Here is a 13649-nt window from a genome sequence, read left to right as displayed (position 1 = left end):
GACGAGAGAGGGCACTGTTGCTAACACTGCCTTGTTTCCCGCCTGCAGTTTATACAGGCAGTCCCAGGATAACACCTAGTGCTCGCCTTCAGCTCCGGGATAGATGACAGAGGTCTGTGCATCACAGGTTAAATACGTTATAAATTGAACTGAACTGGCCAATTTAAGCCATTGTTTGACTGCTTGTAAGCACAGAAATGCTGAAACAGTTTTGGTTTCCTTTTGTAAACCTTTGAAATGTGATTGGAAAGAAGTGTCCACACACACTGCAGTCCACATAATGATAAAAGGCCTACAGCTGTAAAGCAGTACACCACCAGACTGACAAGCTTATTATCTGGTTGATGTATTCTTTAGAATATGGTCCTTTTATTAATATGCATATTAATACATGAATTGAAATGGTCTACAGCAGGTCCAGGCAGTAATAGGTGAAAGTCCCACAATATCCCATGCTTAAATTACAATTTCCTCTTGTTTCTTTTCATTGTTTCTTAATGATTTTGCTCAAGTATTTTCAGACGTTTGATTTTAAGCAGTTTCTATACATGTAGACATGTAAATAGTAGACAAAGAGATCGCCAGTGTGCATGGTAGCTGCTCTGGAGAGAATTTGATGGCATTGTTCTACTTCAGTGCTGCATTCTGAAGGAACCACACAGATAATCCTGTTATGACAGTTATTGACAACAATGAGAGCTTTTTTTCATTTCTCTAAAGCCAGATTTTCTTAAGACGACTTATCTTCTTGCAGAGAGCCTTTCTGAGTTAGGTTAGTGGTGCTTCAATTGGAGTTTCTCCCAGCTTTTTCACCTATTTGCACACTGCTATGAGACGAAATTGGTTATAAATGAAAGACTATTTTAACATCCATCTATTATCCAATCTGCTATATCCTAACTACAGGGTCATGGAGGTCTGCTGGAGTCAATCCCAGCCAACACAGGGTGCAAGGCAGGAAACAAAACCCGGGCAGAGTGCCAGCCCACCGCAGTATTTTAACATGGCATAAAAAACATTCTACTTTTCTATCTAACTTAATGATCGTTATGTCGTTAACAAAACTTAAAGTAAAGCCTTTTACAGCTATCATAATGGTTTTCTGGGATTTTCTGAAATAAATTTCCCATCTTCAAATACATAAATAGTATTTCTTCTTCATTTCGTTAAAATACATTGTTGGGGTATGTAATCAGAATATAAGTTTAAAATGTCACTATGCTCTGTGCAAATATTTTTAATCTGCTTTTCTTTTCTTCTCACATGTACAGCTAACACAAAGCCAGATTTAGTACAGGGGTTTTTAGAATTGCTAGGCAAGACAAGTTAAGAACAACTGCAAATGGGCAACGTGCACTATTTCTGTGTGTTAGAGTCAGCATGCAATTGTATCCTCTTTTTGCCTTGTTTGGAATTCTATTATTCACCTAAGTGGGGGTCTGTACATGGAAAAAGAGTATAAAGCCTTGGAACATTGCCCGGCACACCTTTGGTAGCTGACGAACGAATAGGAGATAACGTCATCCGATCCTGAAAATCCTTCCAGCGCAGCGACGAAGATGGCAGACTGTAAACATCGAGCTCCCACTTCACTGAAAAGCCTTTTCATGGCTTCCTCATCTGTTATGCCGCGTAAGTCATCATTAAAGAAAGCTAAGTTATTTCTCCTATGTGATTTCTTACCGCTGTATCACTAAGGGAAGGGTATCACCTTTTAATATTATACAGTATCTACAGTATATAGTTTTGGGTTATGTAACATGCTGCAATTAAAAAAGAACTTATTCCAACCAGGGAGCTATCACCCCTTGCTAGATAGAAGGTAACATAATGGCAACAATGGTTGGTGTTTCTGCCTCACAGCTCTAGAGTTGTGGGTTGTGTGAAGTTCTGTGGTAAGTCATGTATTCCATGTGATTTTGAACAAACTTCATGACTATGATCAAGATGTTCTATTTATTGCCCAAGGTAATTTTTCCTACATATTCGAATATCTCTCCTCCTTCCCAAATGTACGGGTGACAGACAATGAATTTTTCCCTTTTTCAGTTGCTTTTCAAGTTTTTGCTAGAGACCTTACCGTTTGCCTTGAGGGTGCACAAGTTAATAAACCCCAGTCACAATGTACCTCTATATGCTGATGACATGTGACTTTTTTTGGTTAACACGCCAAGTGATCACCTATTAAAAAAACTACTTGACTCCATCAGGTACCACCTTGGTTACAAGATAAATTGGTTAATAGCTGCTTAGATTTCTACATTCTCACAGTTTCTCTGTCTTTTAGGTCATTATTCATACTGTTCCTTGTCCCAGTTTTGTTAGTGTTATGCTTCATCTAATTCCTCCAGCTGTTTAGTCACTTTTCTCTAACTTCTTATGAAACAAAGACCAGTTGTTAATGACTCCACACCGATTTGCAGCAAGGTTGATAGTGGAGCTTCCCTGCCAAAACTAGAATTTCACCATTGGGTTAATATGCTGGTTTGAGTATGGTAGTGGTTGCCTCTTTTAGGTAACACTCAGATCAGAGATCTTTATTGTCACATATATTGCAAAATCATAGGGAAATTCTTGTGGCACAGTTGCCATAAAAACAGTAAAAAAAAAAAAATAAAAGTAGCAAAAGATAAGTAGATAGAGTAAATAAGAGTGAAAAAATTGTAAAGGATAGTACAATTTTACATAAAACAGCAGGTTGGTACTGTGCACAGTTCATTGAAAGTGGGCTCAGTTTACTGAGAGTCCAGTGACCTTATGGCTTGGTGAAGAAGCTGTTCCTGAAAAGTGTGTCGTGAGTGGTGGGGCTCTGGTAGGGCTTTCCAGAATGCAGAAGTGAAAACAGAATATTTGCTGGGTGACTGCTATTGGAGATGGTAGATTCAACTCTCCTTAGACATCTGGTTGAGTAGATGGTATGAAGGTGTGGCAGGTTAGTGTTATAGAAGCTGTACGCACAGTCCTTTGAAGGAGTTTACAATCCTGGCAGGTCAGGTTACCAAACCATACCATGAATGCATCTGGTCAGGATACTTTCAATAGTGTAGCATTAAAAGTTCATTAGTGTTTTGGTTCTTACCCCAAAGCTCTTCATCTTCCTTGGGTGAAAGAGCCTTTGATGAGCTATTTAAGTATGCAGGTTGTATTGGCAGACCATGGAAGGTTCTTGGTTTTTGATGAAAGTTACTAGTGTGTCACTGAGTTCTCTTTCCACTCTTCCCTTTTCTGCAGTTAAACTCACATCTGGATCCACAAAAATGGGCCCTCTAATTACATATAGGCTAAGAATAGGATGTAAGGTACAGCATCTTGGTCCTTGCCCAAAACAACATAGTCTCCACAAACCTGCCTCTCATATTGGAGGTAATCCTTTTGCTTTCTAACCTTGGGCTTGTGAGAACGTCATACTCTGGGTAATGCATTTGATAACTCAGGTCTTTGCACATTCCATTTGCTAAAATCTTCCTTCTCTATCCTTTCTTCCTCCTTTGTCTTTTATGAACAACTTCATTCTGCTTTTAAGGCAAGTGGGGCTACAATCTCATCTGCTCTATATTCTACCATTTATATAAATCTAGTCAGAAACCACTGTCCACTTTATATTCAATACTATGTAAAGCATTTTTTATATTTCACCCTACTTATTTACATGCCTGGCTAATTGATCTCTGAGTCTAAATGTAATTTTTATTCTTTGAACAAATTAGGCACATGCATGCAAATATTTTGGGATTGCAATTCAGCGTTTAGTTTTCAACCTAGTATGTCAAATAATTTTACATCCATTCTCTCAATATTGAGCCGTTACCCTAGAATCAGTGAGACGTATCTATTAAGTGACCAAGAAGTCCAAATAATTTCATTATTGTTACAATCTAAGAAGGTAGGGCCTTTTAACATTTTTCAGCCTTGAGTAAAAAATAATTTAGAGTTTTGCCTGATGAAAATAAGGAAAATTTTCAAAGTCCTCAATAAAGTGAATCTACTATAAGATATACTATACTATACTATACTATACACCCTGTACTTAATTTCTTAGAGTTTCAACAGTGGAAAAGGAAATCCAAGAAGTCATTTTGCACATATAGACAGTTAGGAAGTTTGGAAAATGATGACTAGTCAAGTAGACAGCGTAGCAGCACATACATTTACACATTATATTTGTTAGCTTTTATTAATGTGTTTCACTTTTCCTATGGGACTGTGAAATTTGCTTATTGCTAGAAGTTGTGAAGGAGTAAGCTGCACTATAGTGTATTTAAAGTTTACCATCTTATTTAAACAAAGGCCAGATTTTACACTCCCGTGTGGAAAAGAAAACATATTTAGCATGGCTAACAGATACAAAAGGTATGTACATGTGTGGCATTTGATAGTATATAGCACTCAAACGATTAGCTAACAACTAGCAAAATGCACTTTGATAAATGATCTCCTCTCATTTATCTTCTACTAGCTGAAATACCCAGACTTGCCCGGGAGGAAAATAAAGCGTTTTTTTTTTTTTTTTTATTGTTTGAGAAAAATATAATTAAAAAAAACCCACAACTTTAAAAATAAAAATAAATTAACAATGAAGACTCACTAATGTGCTTGTCTTGAGGTCTTGTATGCATCTTATCATCCAGCGGACGCTCTGAACCAGCCAACTCTATTTAATTTCAAAAGCAGCAGGAACCCAATGTAGTGGTGCGCAAACATAAAGAATGATGGCAGTCACCTCCAGTTCGCCCCCTAGTGGTCGTTCGCAGTGTCAACTGGATGATAACATGCTTACAAGACCATAAGATCACCCCCCACCCTACCCAGAAAAGGGGTGGTTATGGTTGATTTCACCCTGCAGTATTTTTAGTCGACCAATGAGGAACATGTGTACCAAGTTTCATGAAAATTGCTCCAGCCGTTCGGAAGTGATGCTGGAACATACACATATATACATACACACACTGACTTTTATATATATAAGATTGTTTTGTTTCTGTAGAAACACATTTTATATCTGAACCCAACAGAAAGTACACATTATCAGAGAGAAGCTGTGAAATGGGGAGAACTTTATGATTAGCTCACTGAGCCTTCCAAACCTGAGTAATAGACCCCTTGGGATTAATAAAGTATCTATCTATCTATCTATCTATCTATCTATCTATCTATCTATCTATCTATCTATCTATCTATCTATCTATCTATCTAATAGAGTGTAGTGTCCTACTGCAGAGCACATTTTATATGACTGACCATTTCTTTAAATCAAGACTTGTAGACATATGGGATCAAACTGGAAACCTGAAGGCCTCTAACTGCTCGTTCTCCCAATTTTGGCATTTCAACAGCAAAGTCTTTGTTATCAACCAGGGTCACAATTCACAAAGCATGAGCCTAGAAATAAGAGTCCGAACTTGAAGGGCACAAAGAAAACAATGACAGAGAAATGATGCATTGTGGGACACCCCATTAACTTGACAGTCACTCAGCACCAGTAATTAGAGCAGAACCAAGATAAAACAGTTACATGGGAGAGCCACCAAAGGAAGACGGTGAAATTCAAAGCGGAGACATAGGCATAGAAAAGGACGCAGCTAACATGCAAGTGAGGTTGGTTTGCCTTTTACAGCAAATCGCCACATCCAGGCAACAGTTAGGTACATTCTTAAAACTCTTCCTCTTTACTTTCTCAGTATTCATAAACGTTTTTTTTAAACTTACTTCTTGATTTTAGTAGAAGAACAGCTTTGAGGCCATAAATTAGTACAAGTAGCACAAATAAATTCTACACTGACCAATTTAGTGCAAATATTAAGAGCACTCGCCCTGCCAGGTTTGTTTCCTGCCTTGCGCCCCGTGTTGGCTGGGATTGGCTCCAGCAGACCCCCGTGACCCTGTAGTTAGGATATAGCGGGTTGGATAATGGATGGATATTAAGAGCACTGTCCCACACATGAGGCCTTCGGTTTTGTTCTGTTTTGATATTTCAGAGACACAAACATAATTCCACTGTTGCCTCACTTTGTCCTCTAGTGAGAGTTTCATTACACTGTTTACAGATATTGTTTTGATGAAAGGCACCACAATAAAATAAAGACTGGTGACATTGTTTTAAAACATATAAGAATACCTCATGATAAACTATAGCTGTGCTATATCATGGATTGAATATTGCTTTTTAAGGCTTAACTAAACAGCTTTATTATTTTTTTTACCATTTCTGAACAACAACCCCTACAATTCTTACCTTCTCAGCAACATTCATGAAGTCAGCAACTTGAACAAATCTCTTTCTCTCATAAAAATGCTCAATGTTGCTATCGATATAATTTTAAACATTTGTGACATCATGTAAGCTTTTCTACAAGGTGATGAATTTCTGCCCCTGTAGATTTGATCCAAATGTCATTAGAATCCATCTGAAATCTCCGGTTATGCTTTGGAAATATGGAAAGTCAGTTTTCAACAAGGGTGGAGTAGTGGTAGCGCTGCTGCCTCGCAGTTAGGAGACCTGCATTCACTTCCTAGGTCCTTCCTGCGTGGAGTTTGCATGTTCTCTCCGTGTCTGCGTGGGATTCCTCCCACAGTCCAAAGACACGCAGGTTAGGTGCATTGGTGATCCTAAATTGTCCCGTGTGTGTGCTTGGTGTGGGGGTGTTTGTGTCCCTGTGGTGGGCAGGCGCCCTGTCCGGGATTTGTTCCTGCCTTGCACCCTGTGCTGACTGGGATTGGCTCCAGTAGACCCTGTGACCCTGTGTTAGGATATAGCGGATTGGATAATGGATGGATAGATGGATAATGACTGACTGACTGACTAAATGACTGACAGTTTTCAACAATCATCTTTTCTGTGCCTGAGCAACTGCAGGAAGCCATTTAGAAACAACTGGTGTCATGCCTGCTGCAGTACGGGCACATTTCACTTTTATAAAATGTCTTCCAGAAAAACAGTCCAGCATAGTTTATGCACAGACTTACATTGCTTTGCTATACACAGCATACCGTGATACAGCGTTTAAAACGAAAAACCTTTTTCTTCTAACCGAAGATCATCTGTTGTGAAGTAATAACTTTGTCTCAGATTTTTAATTACAGTATATCAATAATATCTACAACCTGCTGTCGATCAAACTCCTTTTTTGGTCTCTTACTGCTGCATAAGTTGCATTACATACAAAATGGCTATAAGTCAAAGTCAAAGTGAACTTTATTGTCATCTCAACCATATACAAGTATACAGAGAGACAAAATTGCGAAGCTCAGGGTCCACAATGTAACAACATGAAGTGCAAATAATAAATTAAAAATAGAATTAAAATTTTAATTTAAGTTTCTCTCTATTATAAAAAAAATCCTGGATAGAAACACTGCGGTGTCAAGACGTGATCTTCACGTGAAGATCACTGAAGACACTTAAAAGAAACCGCGAGATGAAAGAGATTGGCCATGGAGCGTCTCGCGGGGACCTTAAACATGAGACTTTGTGCCAAGAGATTCACCCAGGGCCGTCTCGTGATGATGTATAGAACATGAGATTCTTGCACGACATGCCCTGCTTACAATCAATATCAAATAAACGCAGAGGCAGCAAAACACTCAGTCGTGTAAAGGAGGCTTTGAGCACACACAGATCCAGGGCTCTCAGTGCATATAAAGTGTATAAGGACAATACGTTATAGATGAAACATCGACGACTAAGCAAAGAAGAGAGCAGCACGGAGAAAAGAGACTCAAAAGCGTTGGAGAGAAAAAAAAGAAAAAGAAGAATCTAGGTGCAAATTCAGAAAATAAGGAAAGTAATTATCAGCCTGGAACAAGTGGAATTGAAAATAAGAAGGTCCAATCCAGCTCAGAATTAAAAGACAAAGAGTAAAAGACAACGTAGAACTTCATAAAGACGTTCACAAACGTTGGCGCTATAAACATGCAAAGAAGGTTAGAGATTATGAAAGCAGTGGAATTCGAAAGGCTCAAAAAAAAACGTTGGTGCGATACACATGTGGAGAAAGTTAAAGAATATGAAAGTAGGGAAATTAGAAAGTATAAAAAAAAGAAAGTAAAGATCGCAGTAGCACAAACAAACAGAAATTATTACTCAAAAAAAGGAAAATAATCACCTCGGACCAGGTGTCATTGAAAAAAAAGCAGGACAAAGCACGGTCAGAAATAAAAGACAAAGAGTAGAAAACAAAGTAAAACGTCATAAAGAGGTTAAAAAACAAGGGGGACAAACACATGCAGAGCAGGTTAGAGGTAATGAAAACTGGAATTCAAAAACTCGTAGAAACACATGCACAGCAAGATACAGAATATGAAAGCAGAAAAAAACAACAATGTCAAAGAAAGAAAGTAAAGATCGCATTAGTGCAAAGAAAGAGAAATTATTACTCAGAGAAATAACGAAAAGGCAAATACAGATCGAATATATGGACATAGGTGATATGTCAGAAGTATGTAATTATTGTAAGGCTTTGAAGTTTAAGTCAGAGAATTTCAAAGACGGAGTTTACCTCACATGCATTTATTGGTTACTTCGCAAAATAAAATTATTAACTGCTGATGATGAAGATCGTTGTGTCTGCACTGAAATTCCAAACAGAGAAAACCGATCCTGAATTATGGTACAAAGTCATTAAACACGTCTCACTGACCTCATTAAAAAGATTCAGCACATTGGAACTCGAAAGATTCCAAATATTGTTTTTACAGAAGTTCTGAAACAAAAGTGAAACTAATGAAATAGCAACAATTCAAAGAAATCTTAAAAGTGTGTATCCGGAAAAACAAAAACAGGGGTTGGCGAGCAAAGCGAGCAGGGGGGCAAAGCCCCCTAGTAAAATTAAAACACAAACAAGACAAGACAAAGAAGTAGCAGCAATGTTGACATGTAGTTAGCAGTATGAACATTGATGCAATGTATGGTATTTGCAATCTAGATACATAAATATAGTCAATAGATATGTAATATAATTAATAAATAAATAAATAAATAATAGATATAGATAATACAGAAATTATCGGTGTATGATAATAGTTGTTTAAGACATGTGTAGACAATGACAGGTCAGAATGTTTCACAGCAGAAGGATGTCAAGAGTGTCAAAATACTTAAAGGTATTGCATTGCGCTTCCATTGACTGCAGGAATGATTCCTCACAGAAGGATATCCTGTCACACAAACTTAATAAAGAATATAGACTTTAAGTCATAATGATAAATTAAGGCTTAAGACGTGACCATAAATGGATAGGGTTCAGTAAGTCATTCAGTAACTGTCTCCAGAGTGACAACACTCGGCAAAAACAAAGTTGGGAAAAGGCCATGCATTCATATCCATACAGAAGGAGCAATGAAAGGACTGGGCAAAAACTCAGCACATAAGTAAAGTGGTATAAGTTAGAATGAAAAACTTTCATTATTCAATATAGTTTATATTATGAACAGTTTTCTTGAGTTCTACTACGGGTAAAGGTTTCTTTATAATGTCAATAAAATTGATTATTACCCAGAAACAATTTCTGACAGCAGATTGTTACTTGACGCCCAAACATATTGACTTTACAGGACCAGTGCCTTTTAGCTAGCAAGAGACAATAGAAAACTGTAACCCGACTTATTTTTGCACAAATTAATTTCTTCAATAGATTATTAAGAATGCATATAAAAATATTGTCCATAGTCATTTTTTTAATATCTCAACTCTAGGTCAAATTGACAGAAAGGCTGCTCCCATTATCATATGAACTTACCGTGAACCGGTGCACCACAGCAGTTTTAATCCTGAGTCGGTTGGTAGAAAATGGAAACACAAACACAAGCAGAAGAAAGACAGTGAGAGAAAAAAGAGAAGGCACTGAGTTTGCTGAGAAGGGCCTAAGACAAGCTGTGAGCCAGGACACAGCTGAACACACTGATTTGTAGGGTCACACAGTCCCGGATTAGCCTGTCACATGGTATTACTCAGAGCTGATTTTTTAATTAATCAGCACAAAAAATGGCCAACAGAGAAGAGAGCAGGAGAAACCCTATTAACAATGAAAGAGGTATGTAAGTTCGGAGTCGAGAAGAAAGAAGTGGGGGTTAGGGGGGCATTGCGGGCAAAAGGGTTCTACTTGTTAGATAATAATTGGCAGGAGTGGTGAAAGAGGATGACAGGAAGATCAGGAAGTCTTTGTTTTTACTTCCAATAAAAGCTGAATGAATTCCAAAACTCATTAACAACAACAACAGCTGCTATTGTGCCCCCACAACCCCGTATTATGTTAAAAGGAAGCTCAATATGCCACTGTTGTTCTCATACGTTTCTTAAGTTTAGTGATACAAGGTTATAAAATGAACATAATAAAGCAATAACTCAAAAGTAAATTTGGCCAGGTTCAATATTATCTGATGAAAAAGGTGCAAATCCTTTATTTTGTTCTAGCAGCCATGGTCAGCAACACAACAGAGGCAGGGGAATCATGCTTGATGATCAGATTGCTTGTGCTTCCACCAAGGTTGATCTCCTAGTTTTCTGCTTTTTGAGAAGGTCATAATTTGAAACTTGGAAAAAAACAAAAAATATATTTCACTTGCTTCGTGAAGCGCCCAGGTCAGTGACAGATCAAAATTAGCACGGGGGCACTGGATTTTCGTTGGGTTAGGAGGCAATGTCTGAGTACAATACAAATAAAGCCCATGTGAGTTTTCATTTACAATAAATATGCAGGAGAGTGCATAGCAGCAGAGACAAAAGCAAGCAGAACTTCATCACAAATCAACGGCACAAGTTTACACTGTGGAGTGGTTGTGTCGATCAAAGTGGTAAAGGCACACATGCAGAAAACCAACATACAACACTCAACATATAGCACTGCACAAGTGGAGATCACTAAATAAATACATTAAAATAAAAAAAAAAATAACATGACACTGTCAAGATTACTAAAATAATGCCGTCAATACACCGGTGCCTTAATATTTAGTGTTTTGTAATTTTACAGATACAACAGGCATCCAATAATGAATTAAGATGTCCAAAATAATTAATAATTCCTTTCTAAACTCACTTAATATGAAGACTTAACAAGGGATGTGAGGTCAGAGCCTCACCTGTCCTCATGTAAAGTAAAAAAAACTAATAATGATAACATAAAATAAATTTGTCTACTGGTCTGTGCTATATATTTGTTTTCTGTATGATTCCAATAATTTTGATCATTTTTAAAGTCAAAATCACTGAATTTGTGCATTTCCTGTTCAAATACAGGGGAGAAACGTGAGGTGCGGCAGGGACTGCGTGCAATTGGCACTGCCTGTTGCTCTCTCTCTGTATGTCGCCAATATAAGGTTTGCAGACATGTTAATTACACACCCTGACTTTCCACAAACTGGCCAATATATTTAATGAATGAGTGTGACTTACTGTATTTAGTCTTGCTGATCGGATATAAAAGCGCAGTGAAGAGGCACAAGGTGAGGCAGACAGTACCGTACTGCACCAAAGAGGGCGCATGTAAGCCCAACAGGTGCTTGTTGCTGCTGTTCTTCTTCACAGAGGCGCCAATAAGTTAGTGAAATCAGAAAGTCAAGTGCACTGCAGCGGTCCGTTTATTTTTATTTTTTGTTCCGACTGACTGCCAAAATGGAAGATTAAGATTTTTAAAACTAAAGGAAAATAAGGAGGACTTTTACAAGAAAGTGACGGAGAAGGATAGGCTCATGGACTTCATTTACAAATAAAGGTAAGACCATAAACGGTTTTCAATTCTATTAAAATATGGGATCAGACTAAGAAAAAAGCAATGCAATGTTTCAAAACTAAATTTTGACCTTAAATAAATTATTCTTTTTTTTTCTTGTTATCCTTCTGTTGAACAGTCTGTATTAAAATTGATTAAAGCATCAGAATTAAATGCAATTAAAAACAACTAAATATTTCAGTTAATTGTCGAAATTGAAATATGTATTTTTTTGTACAGCACTCAATACTTTCATTTGTATTGAATGAGTATGAGTTGTGGAATTGCAATGACAAATTTAGAACACATGGAGGGTGAGGAGCAAATGCGCTCGCTGCTAGAAATGTAACGTTCTTTCTTAGCCAAATACTGTATGCGCCTTACTGATGTGTGTGTAAAGAAATGTTGATGAGATATGAAATATAACCAGTAGTCATGTGCATACTGGCTAACAACTGAAGAGTGAATAAGCTACTCTTTGGGGTTCATATATTTGTAAATCTGACTGTGAAGGAGTCCAGTTACCAGCCATGAACCTCCTCGTACGTCTCTGTGTACAACAAATAAAAAACATAATATTATCTACTGTAAATAGTTAAATCCTAACTTATTTCTGTCTGTTAAATATTAATGTTAGCAATACAATTCTGATACGGGATAATTCAATAGATGGCATATATCATGTTACATCATTTTCTAACCTGTTTAATCCTGACCAGGCTGGTGTGGCTGTTGAGGTGGGGCTGGGAGACTATGCCAGGTAGCATAGGGCACAAAGGCAGGAACAAACCCTGCACAGGACACCAGTTCATTGCAGGATGAACACACACACACATAAACCAGAGCACTCACAGGAAACGCACACTGACATGAGGAAAACAAGCAAACTCCATGCAGGGATGGCTTAGGATGTGGTCTACTGGTCACTGTGTAGATGGCATATTTTGTGCAGAATTACTGTCAAAACAGGAAAATAATGTAAAAACAAACTATAAATATGAAAGATATAATTCACTTACAGACATAAATTGATCTTTAAATATAGGCATAAATGTTGTGACAGATTAAGGGCTTGCTCGCACCCTTGTACCTTCAGACACCACGTCAGACACCAGATAAAAGTCCAATTATTATTTATAATTATAATAATGTGCACAAAGCACGCTCCTCTCCACAATTCCCAATAAACAAACAATACTCAAATAACCAAATCCTCCAATCTCCCAGACGCTTAGCCACCCTGCCTCCCAACTCAGCTCATTGCCTGGGAGTTCCCACAGTCCTTTTATATTCCCCGACCCGGAAGTGTTCCCAATCCAATAGTCCACAAGTCCTTATTCCTTCCGGGTCAGAGTAAACAATGCTTTTTCTCACCCCGGAAGCCCGTCGCTCTTCCTATGACGAACTTCCGGGTCATAGGGCACAAAGAACTCTTCGGTCCTCCCTGCAGCTCCCTCTCGTGGCCCCAATGGCATCCAGCAGGGCGGTGCATAAAAACTCCATTGTCCACGATGCCCTGCTGGTCTTCTGGGGACCTCCATGCTGCAAGGAGGGCTCCACCTGGCGGCTTGGGGGTATTGGCTGGGGTACAGGGCCGGCCATATCTTACAATGTATATTAAATTAATAATACTAATTACACTGATAATAATCCTAAACAACATGTCTGCAACTTCCGAAACACCACTTGTGTGAAAAATATTTTAAATACTGTAAAAATATTTATATATTATGAATTCAAATAGACAAGTATGTCATTATAACTTCAATTATATTTACCTTATTAAAACATGCACACTTCCACATTTAAAGAACAGAAGGAACAAAAAAAATGCTACTAAACTAAATGGAGCAAACTACAGTATTTAAATAGGTTTCTGGGTAAACTGTCACTTTCTGGGGTGTTCAGGATGGTTTAGGGGCGAGGAGATTTTGGGTTGGGGGA

The 13649-nt window shown here is 37.9% G+C and overlaps 1 protein-coding gene across 1 annotated transcript in view; it reads right to left on the bottom strand.

Moving 5' to 3' along the window:
* Positions 1–9872, bottom strand: part of rlbp1a (retinaldehyde binding protein 1a) — a 50019-nt gene extending 40147 nt beyond the window's left edge. The window contains exon 1 of the mRNA XM_039771231.1: positions 9735–9872. The gene's annotated coding sequence lies outside the window, so the exon portion shown is untranslated. The remainder of the gene's footprint in view (positions 1–9734) is intronic.
* Between the last annotated feature and the right edge of the window lie 3777 nt (positions 9873–13649).

The sequence above is a fragment of the Polypterus senegalus genome, chromosome 12, assembly GCF_016835505.1.
Source record: "Polypterus senegalus isolate Bchr_013 chromosome 12, ASM1683550v1, whole genome shotgun sequence".
NCBI classification, from domain to species: domain Eukaryota; kingdom Metazoa; phylum Chordata; class Cladistia; order Polypteriformes; family Polypteridae; genus Polypterus; species Polypterus senegalus.
The sequence above is the reverse complement of the archived record's forward strand: the minus strand, read 5'-3'. Positions and strand labels throughout refer to the sequence as shown.